A 15,256-nucleotide genomic window follows, 5' to 3' on the forward strand; every position below is an offset into this window, starting at 1 on the left:
TTTCCTTTATTGGTCAGAGTATTGAGTACAGGAGTTGGGAGGTCATGTTGCGGCTGTACAGGACATTGGTTAGGCCACTGTTGGAATATTGCATGCAATTCTGGCCTCCTTCCTATTGGAAAGATGTTGTGAAACTTGAAACGGTTCAGAAAAGATTTACAAGGATGTTGCCAGGGTTGGAGGATCTGAGCTACAGGGAGAGGCTGAACAGGCTATGGCTGTTTTCCCTGGAGCGTCAGAGGCTGAGGGGTGACCGTATAGAGGTTTACAAAATTATGAGGGGCATGGATAGGATAAATAGACTTTTCCCTGGGGTTGGGGAGTCCAGAACTAGAGGGCATAGGTAAAAGGTAGAGGGCATGGGGAAAGATATAAAAGAGACCTAAGGGGCAACTTTTTCATGCAGAGGGTAGAATGTGTTTGGAATGAGCTGCCAGAGGAAGTGGTGGAGGCTGGTACAATTGCAACATTTAAGAGGCATTTGGATGTGTATATGAATAGGAAGGGTTTGGAGGGATATTGGCCGGGTGCTGGCAGGTGGGACTAGATTGGGTTGGGATATCCGGTCGGCATGGACGGTTGGACCGAAAGGTCTGTTTCCATGCTGTACATCTCTATGACTCTATAAGTATCCTGAAGTCCCTTTGTGTTGCTGTTTTCTACAGATTTTTTTCAAATAAAAAAAAATCCGTTCTTTTGCCCTCTCTTTCAAAATGACAAACTTTACATTTTCCTCATTATACTTAATTTTCCAATGTTTTCCCCACTTACTTAAACTATCAATATTTCTCTGTAAATTGTTTGTATTCCTGTCACAGCCTGCTTTTCTACTCCTGCTAAGGTCAGCTGTTGCACTCAAGTCCTTCTACCACCATTAGGGGGAGCAGTTCCCTCCACTATTCCAGGGAATTCTTTAGTCTAAACCAATGAATTGCGGGGTGGATTCCCTTTGGCCTCCAGCTCCCTGGAGATCTCCTCTCAATTGAATGTCTTCCAATCTGAAGACAGACCACTGACAACAGCTGCAGTAATATGTGCCACGATCTGTTTAAATCCACCCAACGCATGGAACAGTCCCCTCTCTCTCTCTCTTCCTGTACCCATGATCATTAGGTGACTGCCAAACCCATCTCAACTAAGGGACATCTCATCCCATTCTGTGAAATTCAGGGTCAATGACTGCTTTCACACATGTGTGAGTTCAGGTCCCAGAATCAGTCCCAACTTCTATTTCCCACCCCCAGAGGCAAACTCTTGCTGTTGTTGCATCCTCTGTAAAAATTTATTTCCCAAATGACTTTGTAGCATCTAAAATGTGACTTCAATACATTCAATCCTTTAATCCAAGTCATTAATTTCGCTGGTAAATAGTTCCCATTTCACCAATGGCACCCCAGTAATTGTATTTTGTCAACCTGGAAATGAATATTTATCCCGACTGTTTTCTGTTAGACAATCCTTTCTCCATGTTAGCATATTACTGCACAGGATATCATTGAGGTAACTTTTTATGTCATACTTATTTGGTGATCCCCCTACATCCATTTTGCTGAGTTCAAGCTCAAAGCTGTCTAATAAGTTCGCAAATACAATTCCCCTTTCATTAAACCATGCGGACTCCAAATTCCTACTATTTGTTCCTTTATAATTAATTCCAACAATTTTCTAATGATAAATGTTAAACTAAATGATATGCATTTTTCTGGTATTTGTCACTCTCCATTCTTCAAGAGGGGCAATACCTTTGTGGTTTTTTCAATCTGTCAGAGCCTTTTTTAGAACTGTCAGATTTTTGGAATATAACAACCAATGCACCATGATCTCTTTAGGCTTTTATGATCTGAGGATACAGAGACATGTCAGCCTTTAGTCCCATTGGTTTTCCGAAAACCTTTTCTCCAGTTTCTCCCTCCCATTTGCTGCTCTATTTTCTGCTATTTATGGGATGCTTTCAGTACCTTCTAGCATGAAAACAGATACAAAATGCTTGTAGCAAATCTATATCATTCCCTTTGTTTCCCTTTGATAATTCATCAGTCTTATTCTGTAAAGAGACCATATTTATTTTATTGACTCTTTCATATATATTGTAGAATCTTTACTATCTTTTATTTTGTCAATTTAATCTCAGATGATTTTTTTCTGTTTTCTTTCAATCAGACTTTTCTAGTTCCCAACCTTCTAGTCTACCACTAATTTTCACAATATTGTTTTTTTAAAACTTCAAATTATCTTTAACATCCATGAGTAGCTGCAGAGGGAATGCCTTTTAGAGCCTTTCTTGCTCAATAGAATTATACCTTTGAAAGTTATGAAATATCTCCTTAAACATTTCCCGCTGTTTCTCTATCTTTTGATCTGTTTTCACAGTCTACTTTAGCCAACTCTGCCTTCACAAGTCTGGGCTCAGCATTCTAATCATCACAACATAGTTAGTTTGTGAGGAGAGCTCACATTTCTCTGAGGTCTCTTAGATACAGGATCTTACGAATTGCATAAGGCAGGATGAACATGCTTTAACCCATATGATGATAGATTTGCAATAGATTGTTACTGTGGTTTCCAAGATTGACAACTTTTAAATATTTTACATTGCTATCTTCCTTACCTCAGCCCCAGCACAACAATTGAATGGAATCCGTTGTTTTGGACAGTGGTTGGGTAGCAGCCATGTAAGTGAGTGATACTTGCTTGAAGGGTGGGTCAGCTTTACATAAAGGTCACCAGGCAGATGTTCATTATCTGCAAACCAGGAGCACCATGCTTCCACATGAAATGATGTGAACAAATTTCAGGGGTTGATCTGCTCAGCACCTCCTTGTGGTGCCCAGGGTGTTTGCGTCAATGGGAAGTACTGCACCTAGTAAAGTCTTGCCCCTACCTACGTACATAGTAGTGTTGTCATCTGGTGTTGTTCTTGTTCATATAGTCATAAAGATTGGAGCATCAACTTGAGAGATGGAAGACAAGATGTGTAAACCCTCCTTGTTCAGGACTGAGTTTCCTTCTATCACATTGGTGATGCGTTAAAGTGACTGTTCCCCTGTTCTCAGTAACTTTCCACCTGCCCTTTATTAGCCATGACCAGCAATCTGTGAGCCTCAAGGTTCCAATGGAGCACTTTGGTGCCCAGCTCCTTTTGCCAGAAGTGGACAGCCATCATCCCTTGACGCTCCAATTGTTGACCATGAGTCTCAGAATCTTGGTCATACTGTACATACCCTAGATGGTCAAATATCCTTCCTCAAACAAAACCCACCACCACTACCCCCAACACACCAGGCTCATGGAGCTGTCATGTTCCTAACTCCCTCCCTGCTTCAGACAAATAGGAGCTGGCCTTTTGTGCCTAATTTATTCCAACTCCCGACCTTGCTGGGATTTTGTTGACATGAGATCCCTGAGTCAGGGAACAATGCTACTGTCTTCAGAGATTGATTATATGGAGAAGATAAAACATACCTGAACATAAGTCCCATCCTGGTAAGGACACCCGGACCTCCTCTGACCCAAAAAGACAAATGAAATGCTGTTGATAATTGTCAAGAGGAATAGAACATAAAGGCAGGGATGTTTTGCTACAGGTGTACAGGTACTGGGGAGACCACATGTTAAATACTGTGCACAGTTTTAGTTCCCTTATTTAAATATGTTAGAAGCAGTGCTGAGAGGTTCACTTGACAGATTCACAGGACAGGGCAGATATCTGAAAAGGAAAGATGAGACAGGCCAGAGCCAGTATCCATTGGAGTTTAGAAGAATAGGAAAATATTATTGAGTCATAAAAAATCCTGAGAATACTTGAAAAGGTGGATGCTGAAAGGATATTTCCAATTGTAGGACAGCCTAGAGATAGGGGACTCAGTTGAAAAGTAAGGATTATGCTGTTTAAGTTGGAGATGAGGGTTACATGCAAAGGTGTTCCTAGTGCCAGCTGTTGGGAAGCTAGACCTACTTTTAAAGTTCAGATAACTTAATTACAAACTTTCATCTTACCAATGGCAAATGATTTTGGGCCTTTTGAGTAACTGACTTTCCCCCATCTGCCTTGTTCCTTAGTCCTGGAAGCAATACAAGATTATTCCAGTAATCACACAGAAAACATACAGTCAATATGCCCTTAGCCTCAGAGATTTCTCACTTCCATCCTAGAATCCTATATGTTAATGTTAATTAGCCAGTAAGAACTGTGTATAAGATAGCCCTTGCCTGATATCTGCTTGGTGTCTCCCAATGTAGATGCAGTTGAAATCTGTTTATCGCCACTTCAAGAGTAGTCAACTTGACATTGTATCTTCTCAGTATGCCACACAACTTGTTGGTCTTCCAGTACTTACAAGATGAGGATGCCTCCATTACTAACTTTATCTGATTAAAAATCACACAACACCAGATTATAGTCCAACAGGTTTATAAAACTGTTGGACTATAACTTGGTGTTATGTGATTTTTAACTTTGTACATCTCTGTCCAACACTGGTGTCTCCAAATCATAACTTTATCTGACTATTTTTGCAACCAGGTAAGAAGTGGGTGTCAACCTCTCTCTTATTAATCACTCTCAAGCGGTCAAAACAAACATTTCTATGTTGGCACACATTTATTACACTCCAGTAAAAACAGGATTATCAAGATCAAAATTAAGAAATCAAATTGTAAGGTTTTCCTGAATGAAATAAAAGAAACTTTATTACCAAGTACCCTGTAAAGATAATAAACAATACAATATCAAACACACATACAAACACAAAAGTAAAAACATTTATGAAAGGACAATGCATCTGTAATGGACAGGAACGAGAGGCTATGCAGTTTTAAAGCAAAGTCTTTAGAATCTTAGAGGAGTTAGATTTTAAATCTGAACAATTGTTCAGCAGTGAAGAAGATTGTAGATCTTGAGTACTTGGTGAATGGTTGTCCCAAATTGTCTTTTTATTGGGCACTGAATTCAAGGTTGAGGAGGACAGGGACAAAGAAGTGCAGTCTCTTTGCTGTTGGCAGTTCATATTTTTTATCCTCTTTGCCTTTTGATGCTCAATGCAGCTATTGATGCAAGTACATTTGTGTATTCATGAGTCATTCTATTGTTCTTCCTAGTTGAAAGTTGCAAGTTTGGTGCTCATGTGTGCACTTTATTATTCCAGTATGAATTAACCAAGGGATGTGGATTTTCTTGACCCTAATTCAATTGTCTGCTTTCAGTCTTAAGATAGCATGGTAATATTGATGTATCCAATTTCATTTGTTCCATATCAGTTCCATAGAATCACCTCAAATAATGGTCAGATGATTTCAGCAGGCATTTTACGTCATTATTTGTCATTTTCAAAAATCATTTATAGTCCATGAGATTGCATATTAAAATCAGATAATACAAGGTACTGATCTGCAGTGCCATTATTAAAATACATGAATGGAATGACACAATTTTAAGTTAAAGTTCATTAAAATATAGTGACATGCACAATCATGCAATATCTTTCAATACCAAAAAATTAGTCAAATCTCCTTTGAATTTCAACACCTCTAAATAGTATCCTTTACCTTTGTATTGTATCTACAAAAATTCTAATTATGAAAAATCTCAAACAATTTAATAATTAAAAGGAATTACTTTATTACTGTGTTCTGTTGCTCTGATATACTTCTTCCGTGTCACCAAGGAGAAAGCAGGTTTCCACAGTAAGGCATGTGTTTAAACACTGAGTTATGCTGATGGGGTAATGCCATACAAAATGTTGCTTATGTGGGATTATTCAGGCTATAGGATTATGTAATATGTAAGCGGATCCAAAGTTTGTCATCTCCTCTAGCTAGGAGGATGAGACAGAAAAACCAACATGGGCAAAGTACGCAGTCTCATCTATACAGAAATTGAACATATCAATTTTCCCTCAAATTGACTCTGATTAGAACAAACTACACTATCTCAATTTTGGCCATTTTTATCCCGTCATTTGAGATGATCATGTTCCAAATCAGAAGGCAAAAATCACACATTAAATTGAAAAAAAATACAAGCAAAGAAAGCCGCAATTAACAAAAATGAAATCTAGTCAACAGTTCATTTATATACAAGGTAATAGTAACTTTAGATTATTCCTGTCTTTGTCAGCATAATTTACTATGTCTTCATGTGCGTATTACTTACAGTTTTAATTAGAATTACATGTTTCTCAAAGATGCAATCTGTAAAGTATTTATCAGTGCTTTCCCCCTGAATATTTGTTGCGGCTGTTTAATAGTCTTTGAAAAATACTATTTTCCATTGGCAATTCTCTGCTTAAAAGCTCCTGCTTTCACCAGTCCCAATAAATCTTACAATGCAGTGTCACTCTTCGATCTTTCAGAAGGTTGTAATAGTCAGGTTTTTGCATTTAATCTTTTTTGGCACCATTTTAAAAGGTTACAGATGGCTTGGCTAAACCAAACTATTATTTAGTGTTTGATGTAATGTCAGTCTCATTTTGTTTTCAGTATTGTTTGCACTTCGCCTTTGTAAAAGGTTCTTGATTGAGCTATACAAGAGAAGATCTTTCTATCGTTCTGTGTGATCAATGAAGATGTGTTTACCAGGCCTGGGACACAATGTACACTTTACAATAATGGCTTTTAGTCTGTTTGTTGACAGAAAGCTTTTTCTATGTAACTTGTCAATCTTGCAACTGTTACTTGATTGCAATATGAAGCACTGTTAGTATAGCTCAGAAACAAATAATTGAATCTATCAAACTAAAACTAATGTTTGAGTACAATAAATATATAAAGTTAGCTCAAATATTAAATTATAGGAAATTGGAAAAAAGAATGAATTGCACCCTTGGCATTTAATTTCAAGTGTTATGCTGAATAAAACTCTAATAGTGATGACACTATAAAATTATTTTATATTTTACTGGTGCTGCATCCTTTCATAAATTTACAGTACTGATGTATTTTCTAGCTATACTATCATGTATGTATCAAGTGTAGCTCTTTTCCTGCTGAAAACATTGTTTATTTTCACAAAGGAACAATTTTGTTTTAGCTAACATACAGAATTCTCATCATAAAAGCACTGTAATAGATTCAGTATTATCAAGACAGATATGATTATTTCAGAAATGAAGGAAAGGGGCTTTTAGGTTGATGGGAAAAACCATTTATCTCTGTTTATACTTCAAATCTCAATATAAAATCTTCTGAGAATATTCACTGAGAATGGATACTTTTGCATAGCAAGAGAGAAAGAAAACCTGGCATACTGCAATTGGTTAGTGCAGCTTAATATTATTACCTTTACCTCTGAGAAGGCTCTGGTCCAAAACATCCAAGGACTAGGGTCTCCAATTGTCCTGCTTTGGGTAGGAATCTTCTGAAATTAGCAGTTTAGCTGCAGACCACTGTTGCTTGCATTTTGCGAGATGTGGTGTTCACACACATGCTTTGTGCACATGCATTATCCAGTTGTCTTGGCTTGCAGTCTTAGTCCTGCTGTTGTCTTCATTAGTTGGAAACATCACTTGAGTACAGTTGTGAGGATGCCACCATTGGAACAATGCAAGTCTACTGAAACCTTCACAGATTCTGAAATAGCAATAGGATAGGGCGACAGAGAGAGAGAGGGAAACGGACAGACAGATAGACGGACAGAAATGGGGATGGGGTGAGCACAGAATGAGTACACAACAATGCTAGATGCTTCATTGATGGGACTGACCTATTCCACAGCCTGCGCTAAAAATTGGAAACAAGGATGGAATGTTAGCTCCATTCATAGGTCATTATTTCTTCTACAGTCCTGTCTCATTAGGGCCAGGAAAGTCTGGCTCCATATATTTTCATGAATATTAAAATATTTAAAAGTTCTTTTTAATTGACTGTTTGGATATATTTTGACACATCTCTGTGGAAGGTGGGTCTTAAACCCCAGAGGTGGGACCACCACAACTTGTACCCTTTACGCCAACACTATACAGCTTAATATTACCTTGTCTAGCAATAAGAAGTGCAATCAGATTGAATTTTTTCCTGTATGTTACTCAACTTCAAGTTCTAATTTTTCCAGCTTTCAACTTATCCAGATAACAAATTTGATAGAATTACTGTGCTGAGGCCCTTGGCAATTGAAAGCGTAAATGCGAATGTGTGAGTGATTAAATTCAGTGTTCTGCAAGAACCAGAATTAGAGGTGAGTTTAAAACTGGAGAAGCTTCCATTGATAGGGAAGGACAGAGTTATGGAGGAATTTGAAGTCAGAGCTGAGAATTTTGAAAACAAGGTGTTGCTCAATTGGAAGTCAATGGAATTCAGTGAATATGAGATGATATGTGAAGGGTCTTGGGATGAGTAAAGGTTTGAACAGCACAGTCTGCAATGAGTTTAGGTAAATGGAGTATGGATGATGGGAGGATAGGAAGGCACGGATGAGGATTTCAGCAGTGGATACAGTAAGGCAGGCACAGAACGAGGTGATGCTACTGAGGTGGGATTTTGTGATTTTGATGATGGTATGAATGATGTGGTCGGAAGCTGTTTTGGAGCTAAATCTGAGACAAAGGTTGTGAACAGTTTGGTTTGGCATCAGATAATTGACAGTAAATAGAGTTTTGGACATCAGAGTTAATGAAAGGTGTTACATGAATATAATTTTTTTTGTGAACTAGCTACCTTTTTTTTACATCAGAATTATACTTTTAAAGTTACCTTAATTTGATGTCAAATACTTTAGAATGTTCAGAGGTCACATGCTGCATGTATAAAAGTTCCTTCATACTTTCAATTTCACCAACATTTCACAACCTGCTTGGAGAAGGAATTGTTCACGCTACATGCTCTTCAAAAGCAAACTATAGAGAATTCATTTTATTACACTCATCCGCTGTGTATGAAGAAAAAAGCTCATCTTATTGACTTCAATTTGCATTTATATAACACTCTATGTGCCAAAAAGCACAATTTCACAAGGCAAAGATTTGGATATGTGGCATGAAAAGCAAGGGCCCGAAATAAAGAGAGCTGGGGAGATTGAAAGTATGGTAGACAAACTAGTTTTTAGGGAAGAAGTGAGCCAACCCAATTTTGGGGTAGAATTCTAAAGCTTACTCCAAAATGATTTCACTCTTATTAATGAAGTGAGGCAAGCTAGCAGGAATCCATAAACCCGAATCAGGAAGACAGTATAAATATGGCCAGCGAATATCACAAAATGTAAATGGGGAATCAGAAATCATGGACAAGGAATTGGGATATTTGAGGTATTGGATAATTGGTGGGAGAGTAGCATGAATTTTTGGATTAGCAAATGTTTGTGTATGCATTGAAGTTAAATCAATACTTAATGCAAAATACAACCAATATTTTGCAACATATTACAAGTTGCACCAAAATGTACTTATGGATACAAAATTCAAAAGAACAATAAATTGTGATCACCCAAACATGCTGGAAATTAAATATTCATTCCATGAATATAAAACCCCAATTAAGAACATAGTTTTTACATGTGGGTATGTTTTTGTTAAGATGGGTTTTGTGGTGGTATTAAACTACAGCTTTTCACATCTGTCAATCCAAGGTGCCAACAGCTGTTTTGTGCCAGTTTTATTATGACAAGTTTGCCTTTGTATCTTGCTAGGAATTTATGGAAACATATACACCTGTCATTCTACCTGCATTTCTGCAAAATATACCTTTCATTAAATCACAACTAAATTTCTTGAAACAAGCTGGAACTGATTGAATGTTTCATTGCCTTACAGTAAAAGAATGGCATTCAGATAAGTTTTCCATTGCATTTTTGTCAATGATGCCTTTAAAATAAGTCCTTAAGCAATTAGTCTACTTGCTGTTCAATAAAAAGTATAAAAGTTTCAAATACATTTTCATCCATAGGCTTTCAAGTACAATGCTACTTTTGTTTCAAAAGAAAGATTTGCATTTGTTTTGGAGTTTCCATAATGTCATTTGCATCAAATTCAATGAAGCATTCAGGAATATAGTTAATGATAGAACATACAAAATATGACATTCAATTTATGCATAGCAAGTTCCCACAAAGAGCAATGTGTTGATGAGCAGAAAATGTTTTGGTGGCATTTGTTGAGAAATACATGCATTTTGGACAAGGCACTGTAGGGAACCTGTTGGTTTTACTTGACTCATGGTAATGGTCCTTTAACAACCACTTGAGACAGCAGTCAGACCGGTGATTTTTCTTTTATATATATATTTATTGAAACATTTTTACTCTTTTACAAAAGAAACAAAAAGTTATAAAAGTACAAAAAATACAGAAAAGTAGAAATAATACATTATTATATTACGATAATGTTAACAATAAACTACCTACTACTCTTCGAGATACAATTGTTTCATATTTACTTAACTTAACCCAAATTAAAATAAACTCAAATTAAATGAAATAGTATTAAATTAAATTACAATCCAATAAAATGAAAATACCTTACATTACATTACTCCACTCGCCGGACCTCCACTGAAGTTCCCATTCAAGGGAGCAAGAGTATTATATCCATATTTACTCGGCATCCTCCCCCCCATCCCCACGGTCCCAGGACCGTCATATATGGTCCTTGTGGCTATATAAAGGCCCTAATCAGTACTGCCAATAGGTCCATGTCTATGTAATTTAGAAATGGCTGCCATGTCTTATAAAATTGCTCTGTTCCATGGTGCACCATACTTATCAGATAATGTTAGGGAGGTGCTCCATCACAAGTCTGCACCACCCCACAAGATCTGGAAGTTTTTCTAATATCCAATTCATTAGAATGTTCTTCCTCGTACAGTGTGTAAGAATGTTAAATAACCTCTTCCCCTCCTTACTGAGAGAGGGCAGATTCAGTAATTCCAAAAGAAGGGATACCTGATCCTCGTTAACTTTAATTCCCAGGATCTTCTCCAGCTCATTCATTCACTATGGCACCCCAATCACCATGAATCTTGTAGCAGATCCGTGATTTAACATCTAATGAAAGATCATTGCCCTGAAATGTTAACTCTGTCTCTTTCCATAGTTGGTGTCATGACTACTTTGTCTTTTACAAGGCTAGTTGATCTTGGAGTTTCCTGCTCCCTGGATGCTGTCTGACCTGCTATGCTTTTCCAGCACCACTCTAATCTTGACTCTAATCTCCAGCATCTGCAGTACTCACTTTTGCGTACTTGTCATAGAAAATTAATTTGTCTTGATTTCAGTTTATGTAATGAGTGGATGAACCACAACATTGCCTTTAAACTTGGGTGGCATGTTAAAAAATTATCTCCTAGACTCTGATATCTTCATGCTATATTTTATTCTGAAATGGGTATAGTTATGTGTATAGTTAGGATTCATTCACAGAAAAGGCAAAGGTAAGGAAAACAAATGCAGAGCTCCCTGGATGCTATAAGAAATAGAAAATAAGATGGAACTGAACAAAGTCTGCGTATAACAGATGTCAGGTGGATAATATAATTTAGAACTGGGTTTAATATAGAAGAGAAACAAAGAGAGATTATGAGAGGAGACTGGTAATAACGTATGTGGGAATCCAAAAGCCAACATGGATTTGTTGATCGTAAATTACATTCACCTAACTTGTTTGAATTTTTTAAACAAGTAACAGTGAAGGTTGATGAGAGCATCGCAGTAATAAATGAGGACTTCCAAAAGACATTGATAAAATGCCACATAACTTGTGTCACGTGTGCTTGTCAGCAAAATTGTAATCCATTGAACGAAAGGGGGAGTGGAAGCATAGATATGAAGTTTTTTTGAGGCTGACAAATTTTATAAACATTCTTTCCATCCTGGGATAGTGATACTGTCCCTAACTCTCTCAGTTTTGTGAGTTGTCGAGCAGGATAACACAGGGAGCAATATTCTTCAAGTAAGCTTTGAATCAATTTTCATGTTTATATGCTTTGAAGAAAATGTCCTATTGTCTTACATGGCAAATTAATTTGGAATCAATTTTTCATAAAATGGCAACATTTGTCTCATTCATTGTTTTGCAACCTTTATGTGTTCAGCAATGGCATCTATTAAAACAAATGACCACAAAACAGCTTCATAGCAATTTTGGATTAAATGCTTATGGAAATACCTCTCAATCTAATTAACCTTTAGCAAGATTGGTATAAGTGAGAGGCATCACGTGACTGTGATGCAAGGGCTTTTGCCTGAAATGTTGATTTCCTTGCTCCTCAGATGCTGCTTGACCTGCTGTGTTTCTCCAGCACCACACTCTCGACTCTGACCTCCAGCATCTACAGTCCTTACTTTCTGCAAAATTTAGTGACAGGTTTTAGTAATACAATTTTCTGAAGGGTTAACTATAAAATATGAAGTCAAGTTAAAATCTATCTATCATGGTTGATATGCTTCTATATGCTATATAGGAAAACATGTAATATTGGTGATCATAGCACCACATAATGTTTATACTATTAATGTATTGAGTTGTAAAGGGTTCCTCAATTTCTGTAGAAGAATGAAAGGATTATCCAGTTTAATGTCAAAAGGGTGGCCAAGAGGTGTGAAGGAGGGGAAAACAGCACCTAAAACTGAGAGAGAGTGCACACAGGGCCACAACAGCTCTATGAAGAGAACTGACCTGTGTGAGAGGTACAATAGTGGATGGAGTTAAAAACTGGTGGTAGAGCACCCTTTAAACCTGTTTCTACCTGTGAGAACCAAACGTGATATCACAAGACAACAGGTAGGCAATTGGTGGTACTACTTCGGTGTCTGATTCAATAGATACCATAGTTTAAATCAGGAGATGTTATTACAGCAGGAGAGAACAGTAAAGAAATTCACTTATAAAATACATAACATTTGCATGATTAAGTTAATTAAATAAAATTGATAGCTGGGCAGGCAATGTGTTGCAGCTGCACTATGTGGAACTTGAAGGACACTGACTTAATTCATGTTGGCCAATTTGCCGCAGGTTTTGGCTGCTGAAGGAACTTGTGTTCTGAGTTGATGAGCTAGAGTCTGAGCTGAAGGCAGTATGAAACATCAGGGAGTGGGAGAGATTCCTGAACACTCTTTCAGGAAGCAGTCACATCCCTGAGATTAATTACATCAAATTTGGTCCATTGTTAGGTATAGGAGATGTGTGACTGTGAGTGAGGTTACGTGTGAGGATCCAGACTCTACCTTTAGCTTCAACCAATCTTGTCCAATAGATCCAAGTTTCTTTCTCCCTGTGTTGACATGTGCACAGACTGCACAGACACCGTGGTACAGAGTGCCATTCGACTGGGGTGAATAAGAGAAATGCAGTAGTACTAGCAGTGACATGATTAGGAAAATAGCTACTCTCCCCGTAGCAAAGACAGAGTATTCCAAAGGCTGTGTTACCCATCCGCCAAGGTGTCTCATGATACCTATGATAGTCTGGAAGGGAACTCGGAATGTGAGGGAAGGATCCAGCTGTTGTGATCCACACCGGTACCAATGATATAAATAGAACGAGGAAAGAGATTCTGCTGAGGAATCAGGAGCAACAGGGGCTAAATTAAAAAGCAGGACCACAAAAGTAACAATTTCCTGTTTATTACCTGAGCCATGTGCAAATTAATGTAGGGCAAATAGATAGGGCAATAGGTGGCTCAAAGATTGGTGTGGGAGAAAAGACCAGTGATCAGCTGAATTGAATATAAAGTTTTAATTAATGGGGGGTTGGGGTGGAGGTTGGTGGTGCAAGGGATCATTAAAACAAAAGGTTGCAGAGTAATGGAGATGAATCAAAGAGTGACAGGAAGGGGCAGACAATGTACACAATGTAAGTGCAGCAGAAATTAAAACTAGAGTAAGCAATTATAGCAAAATCTCAGACAGCTTCAGACTCTTTATCTGAATGCAAACAGCATTTGGAATAAGACAAATGAGTTGATGACGCAAATAGAAATAAACAAATATGCTTTGATAGGTATCTTGAAGATGTAGGTACAGGGCGACTAAGACTGGGAATTAAATATTCAAGGGTTTTTGATGTACCAGAAGCATAGGCAAAATGGAAAGGAGGTGGGATAGCTATGCTAATCAAGGAAGATATCAGAGTGGTGGTAAAGAATGACATCAGTTGTAGTAGGTTGTGATGTGGAATTAGTTCAGCTGGAAGTAAGCAATGGCAGAGAAAGAGGTCCCAACTAGGAGTTATCTCTAGGATCATGAAGATTCACTTCACTACAGGACAAAGTATAAAATGGGAAATAATAGAAGCAGGTTAAAAGGGCCCTGCAACTGTGATGAGTGATTTTAATCTACATACTGACTGGAAAAATCAGATGGGTAAGGAAAATATAGAATACAAATTCATAGAGTGCATCAGGGATTGTTTCTTAGAGCAGTACATTGCACTACATACCCAGGAACAGGCCATTTTAGATCTAGTAATGTCGAATTAGTTAGGATGAAAAAGAGATCTCATATTTAAGGATTCTCTTGGAGGTGTAGCAATCACAGCATGATAGACTTTCCAAGTCAGTTTGAAGGAGTACAACTCAAGTCTCAACCCGTGTCCTCAACTTAAATAAGGGCAATTATAGAGGTATAAGTTAAGGGTTATCTAAATCAGCTAGGAAACTAGACTGAAGGGAAGATTAGTGGTTGAGCAGGGGCAGTCATTCAAGCAGATAAATCAAAATGTTCAATAAAAGTTTAACCTGGTCAAAAAGGACTCAATGAAAAGGATAAACTAACTGTGGTTAACAAAGGCTGTCAAGGAGAGTATCCAATCAAAATCTAAAGTATGCAAATTCCAAAATACTAGTGGTCGATCAAAGGATTGGGAATTTTTATTGGATTCAAATTCTAATATCTGCTATAGTGGGAATTAACCCAAAAAATTACCTGGGTCTCTGGATTAATAGCTGACAATGTGGTGCTGGAAAAGCACAGCAGGTCAGGCAGCATCTGAGGAGCAGGAGAATCGACATTTCGGGCAAAAGCCTTTCATGAAGCTTTTGCCCGAAACGTTGATTCTCCTGCTCCTTGGATGCTGCCTGACCTGCTGTGCTTTCCAGCACCACACTCTTGACTCTAATCTCCAGCATCTGCAGTCCTCACTTTCTCTGGATTAATAGTCTAGTGATAATACCTCTAGATCTGTTCCACCACTGCACCTCCAAGATTGGAACCAGCAGCAAGTTTTGATGTTTATATCTATTCCACCATCCAAATGCTTTAAATATATCAAAACAAAGTGATCCCAGCAATGATCTAAGGGAACAGAACTGACATCACTCTTCAATCTGAAAT

The sequence above is a fragment of the Chiloscyllium plagiosum genome, chromosome 10 (genome assembly GCF_004010195.1).
Source record: "Chiloscyllium plagiosum isolate BGI_BamShark_2017 chromosome 10, ASM401019v2, whole genome shotgun sequence".
Classification (NCBI taxonomy): Eukaryota; Metazoa; Chordata; class Chondrichthyes; order Orectolobiformes; family Hemiscylliidae; genus Chiloscyllium; species Chiloscyllium plagiosum.